Source organism: Rhamphochromis sp. 'chilingali' (genome assembly GCF_963969265.1).
Source record: "Rhamphochromis sp. 'chilingali' genome assembly, chromosome: 15".
In the NCBI taxonomy this organism is placed as follows: Eukaryota; Metazoa; Chordata; class Actinopteri; order Cichliformes; family Cichlidae; genus Rhamphochromis; species Rhamphochromis sp. 'chilingali'.
Genome location: NC_137942.1, coordinates 14,022,756 through 14,028,490, shown reverse-complemented (window position 1 = coordinate 14,028,490; position 5,735 = coordinate 14,022,756). Strand labels below are relative to the sequence as shown.

The window sequence follows — 5,735 nt, the reverse complement described above, 5'->3', positions numbered from 1 at the left end:
GCCATTTATGGAGTCAGTTGTCAACAAGTGTTCAACTTAAAGAGTGATTTCCACCAGGTGTGGTTACTTGTGTGTTTAGCACATCATGCTGTGTGACAGTATACAATCTAGGACAGCTAATGAGGTCTTAGCTGTAATTTTAAGGCTACCTGAAAAGTAACAAAAGTTGCAAATGGTCATTTAGCATGTTTCATAAGAAGATTTTCCTATTTTTATGTAGTTGCATTGGCTAAATATGCATTCATATTTAGGATCATTGTCCTGCTGAATGAGGAAATGTTTTCAGGGCATTTTTGTGAATTTGTGTACATAGAATATTCTTCAATTGCACTCATGCTATTTAAAAAGGTATGCATCTGGCCAACCATCAAACAAGCTTTCAGCCACAATGTGAAGACGATTGAAACCTGATATTACATTTCCTTATTTCCACAGAGGAATACACCCCAAAAAAGCAATCAGGATTGGAAATTGATCACAGAAACCTTAACTGGAATGCCTCCAAAAGCTATTATTTCATCTAAGAAAGGTAAACATGTTGACTTATGTTTTAGTCCTCAGCCAGCTAGTTTTTTTCCTCTCTTTCTTGCTATTTCCTGTTACTGCTAGACATTTTTTCCCATTTTTTTTCCCGGGTCACTACAGCGGCATTTTCCCCCCAATGAGCTCATCCAGTCTTCACAGCTTTATGTGTGGTGTTGAGTTCTGATTCAAAGCAGGTCTGTGAAAGAATAATATTGCTCTGTTTAATCCCCTTCTCCACCTCTGCACATTCTCCATCCTACAGAACCATAGGAGTGTGCCAACAATAGCACCCCTCCCTTCTTCCTTCACTCCCCGCCACCTACTCTGCTCTCTCCCAGATAAAGTCAGCGGAATGGGTGGCAGGTGTTTGGGTAAAACACCATGTCCACGGGATAGGAAGTATGGGCATGACTTGGCTCAAAAGAATTCAAGTATTGTGGACCAAATGGGAATGTGTATGCAGACAGATACATTGCTGTCATCTGCAAATTACTTACTGTTAAGTTTCAATTCTAGAAACACCATATTAAAATATATCACAAGTGTGAATATTCCATTAGAAAAAAAACGTGTTGAAAGGTATCACTGGGCTTTGACTGTTTTGCTTAGCTAAATTAATTTCCTCCAGGTGCGCTAGTGGAGCTCGGCAAGAGAAGCATGGAGTTCTTTGTTTTCAAAATCTGTTCAACTGCACTTTTACAGCAATAGCAGCACCGCTCCAGGTTCACTTAAGTTTGGCAAAGCCCTAAAAGATCGACTGTGACAAGAGAACAGACCATTTGTCACCCGTTGCTGCTCTAAGTCACGATCCAGTCTGCATCAGTGCTGAGCCCATTACACATGCCGTCTAACAACAGTTACCTGTTGTTTACTTTTGCTTTTAATAGAATGGCATTGAGAATAAGTGACATCTGTGCAACCTCGGTTTCAGATAAAACAATCGCATAAAGATGCTCTTTGGATTAAAAGGCTTTTACAGTTTCCCTTCATTCACATTGTTCGAATGTCCTGGCACTGTGAAACGGAACAGTTTGCTCTTCACTGTCATAGGGAAAACCCAGCATAGCTCGAGAATGAAGTGAACTGTTTTGAAAAAAACAGACTCACACGCTCTTTTCCCCTTTAGTTTGATGAATATTCTTTCTCAGGATCATTTTTCATCTGATACAAAGACTCAGGTTTGTCAGAGACTCCAAGGTCTGTGATGTCATTGTTTTTGTGGTCAAGAAAAGAAAGGGGAAATGAGGAGAGTGAGTTCACCATGACCTGTGCTTGTCCTGGAGCCTAATACTTTGGTTGGGGGTTTGGGGCTGGGAGACAGGGAGAGGGGTCAGCCCTGGCAGCGTCATGATCTACTCAGCTCTTGGCTCTTTCATCACAGATTAGTCATGATCCATGTTACCTAAAAGAAGAACTCTTGATGCCTTTCGGTTTTTTCTCCTTACTTCACTTCCAAGTCTGTGCTTTCCCACTTGCGGAGCTTGATCTCTTGATCCATGTTTGCCATTTCAACTACTTTACTACTTTACCCTCCGTCAGATTTGAAGGTGTTGTGAGAATATGGAGATTGACCACAGCTGGAGAAGTAGGCTAAGGTTTTGGGAGATAACAAGAGTATGTGGACATTAGCTGGATTTACAGAGATGAAATTTAAGGAGGGCATGGCCTTTTGTCCAGTGATTATATTCATCGTGTTTGTACAACTGTCAGGAATGTTTATGAGGATTCCACTAATCTGCTAAATCTCTTTTAGTATTGTACTCTTACTGATGCACACCCAGGCACAAACACTCACAGAGTCACACACCTTTTACTCATACCTGCTACCATCAACAACATAACAGCCGTTACCTTTTGTTTTACCCCCCATCCCTCCTGTCTTTCCCTTCTCACCCTATTGCTTTCCTTTGCTTTCCTCTGCTCTCTGCCTTTCCGTGACTTGCTGTCATTAATCTTCCCTCACTAGGGGCAGAAACTTGACTGTGTGCCAGGAAGCGTTCATACAAAGCCAAGACAGCAATCCAAAAACAGAGCCGCTTTTCTTGTTTCCAGAGCACCACGAAGCTCACACTCATGCTGCCGCGGCCCTCGGGGCAGCACTTCTCCACACAGCAGCTGTAAGTGCCCTTAAACATTCACACCGAGCTTAACAATATTTCTGTATACACATGCAGGTTGCCACGTATGAGGTGCATACCTTTTTGTCACAGTCACTCATGATTCTTTTAATCCATGTCCATTGTGATGAGTATGATTTTGGTTCTATGCATTTCTCAGTCAAATATTTCAGCAGACTTTGTCCACTGATGCACTTCGATCTATGTCCTTTTTTTTGCTTCACTCATCTGTACTTGTAATCATAATTTACCTTCAGCCACCAGGAAGGGAAAATAATTATAGCTACTCCAAGAACATGAGTCAACTTCTGTTGACATTTCAGTGTGATGTTATCAAACTCCGCACACCTATATAACATAATAACAGGTTTACAGGAATGAACACTCAATGCAAAAATGCAATTCCTTCTCAGCATAGTCCTACAATAATAATTAAGCTTTATTCAACATCTCATGTTTAACGCTTGATCCCTGCATATTCGGTTGTTTGCATTTATATTTAAGATTAAAATGAGTATGCCTTATTTGTGTTCTGTATTTTTCAGCCAGTGATGACCAGTCTGGGAGGTGAGCCAGAGTTCACCTGGCTGACTGGGGTTTAGTAGGTAAACCAATCCTTGACATCATCCTCAGTGTGTTGGCAGCAGACTCTGGACTTTGTGTCACAGGTGGTAATTGTGCATTGCAATGCTTGGGAGAAGAATGAGTTGTAATTTCAATGTTTGCCCCTAATAAAAATGCAGATCCTTCACCATCATAAAGAGCTACTGTGAGGTTTATAGTCCATTGTAAGCACTATAAATGCCAGCCAGTAGAAAGAGGTGAGACACCCAATGTTTGTTCTGCGTGTGTGTGTCTAATATATATTGTATATCAGTGGCTTACTCTCGCTTATGTATACATCATCCCTTTCTTTATTAATTTATTACAACCCAAACCTCTAAACCTACACCCACTGATTCCTAAATTATTGTGAGTGATGATACTGTGACCTCCACATTTAAGAAAAGGGGCCACCAGCAGTGGATGTGTTGCAGTATCTCATCTTTCAAAAGTAGTGCCCCATTCAGCCCCTATAAACCACACACACACCAAAACACACGCATACTTTACTTCTTAGAATATATCATCCAACCTTTACAACCCACCACCACATACTACTTAACTTGCCCACTTCTCTTTACCCTTAGATCTGTTTTCCCCTCAAACCCACATTATCTCGCAATATGGTTGCGCAGTTAAGTGCTGAGGGTGTATTTCAGATTGTGGGAAATATATACAATGCTGCCACAGATAGGGTTTAGTTGTGCTTTGGCCCTGGTGTTATGTTTCTCTTAAAGTGTCTTTTTCTCTAACACTTTGATAGCTATCTGAAAGACAGGATTTTATAAGTTTAGAGTTCATAAAAACAAAGACGCATTCATTTTATATGCAGATGCACAACATCGCTAAGGTTGATGTAGACAGGGTCTGTTATCTTATGAGTCAGAAGTGTCGCTTTGTTCTTTTGTTGTATTTAAATTTGACGTGCATCGGTGGATTAATTCATTCTTTTTAAACTCTCTCCGGACTTTGAATGTGCTAAAAAACACTTATTTCAAGAACAACTACAGCATAAAATCAATTTCAAGCACGTTGAAAGCTGCCGTGGACTCTTTCTCTGTTGGGGTTCTGAATATAGATTTAAGGGGCATACGTGTTAGAGGCACATAATGGTTTAAACAGAAATCAGGGGACACTGTATCTACCCAGGGGGAGGGAGAGTATGCTTTTACTCGTGGACTGTGATGATCCTCATGTGTGCACTGAGTCGTATACAGTAAGCGTGATATATCACACAAATTATTGCTACTTGACTTCTTAAATGCAAAGATAACACAAACCCTATGTAATTATTTCTTGAAAGGTGGGCTTGCAAATGAAAACCTTCAAATTGTTCAAACAGAACTTCCTTCTCTCTGTGTTTCATCTCTTCTGGCTAAAGCCAACAGTCAGTCACTCATATTTCCCTGTATTTGCCTGCAGGGAGAACACATTAACCTGCCTCTGCTGTCACGCTAGCTTACAGTTGTGTGAGTCAGCGTCAGCAAGTGAAATTGGACCTCGGCATACCATTCTCACACATCAAAGGCGCATGCTAAAGTGACTCCATACGCTGAGCCTCCGTGGCATGGTGTACACAGGACTCAAAAGAACCAGTCGGGAAAGAAAACAAAATGTTCTGAGGTCATTCAGTTTGCGGGAACCAAAAGGGGACAAGGGTGACAAAATAAGAGCTAAAGCTAATTATACTGATACAGTAAATCATAGTAAATGTTTACTTTTATTTTGAAGTGGTTGTTAAGATATATTTACGATTCAGAGCAAGAGGCCATGTTCCTTTTAAATCAGTAATGCGAAATATAGTATAAGAAAGTGGTGATTATGTCATAACAAAAATGAAATATGGCTTTCTAATTTTTGGTAGTTAGAAATCAACTCTTTTTAGGGTTTTTTTTTCTGAAAATATGCACCAATGATGACAATCACAACACACTTTTTGCTTTTTATTGTTGATTATTTTTTTGTATTCAGAGGTGCTTTGCCAATGTGCTTCTTTTCTTCTGCTGGAGCGTGCCAGAAAGCAGTCATTATCGTCCAACACAACCCTGTTATTAGATGACTGGCTTGTGGGGAAGACTGTTTGCAAACAGCTGCCTGACGTGACCAGAGAGAAAGTGACACAGACAAACAAGACAGCAACAGAACACCCTGAAATTTGCCTTTGTGACAGCTTTCTCTATTAATAAAACATTGGAAAAAGTAGAAGTGCAGCACTCACCAAATTTAACAAAAAAAGAGAGAACTTTGATAGCAGCTTTCATTTGCGTGACTTTCTGTCAAAATTGCATTAGCCTTCTAACTTCTCAAAAAAGCACAGTTTGTATTATTGGCTAATTTTATGGATACATACTGAAATATTTCCCACATGATGCGGGTAATGAAAGGGAACAATGGTTCCTTGAGGTGCCATGTGGTACACATTTACAGAGAAAACTTGTTTCACTGTTTAGTTACCACTTTGTTGGTCTCCCTCCAAGCACACCTTGGGGT

General features: G+C 40.3%; 1 long non-coding RNA gene across 1 annotated transcript; it reads left to right on the top strand.

The window, feature by feature from the left end:
• The first annotated feature begins 435 nt into the window (after positions 1–435).
• LOC308411567 lies at positions 436–3,382 on the top strand. Its single transcript, XR_013974410.1, has 3 exons — positions 436–529; positions 2,492–2,642; positions 3,188–3,382. It is a non-coding gene; the product is annotated as an uncharacterized lncRNA (long non-coding RNA).
• The last annotated feature ends 2,353 nt before the right edge of the window (positions 3,383–5,735 follow it).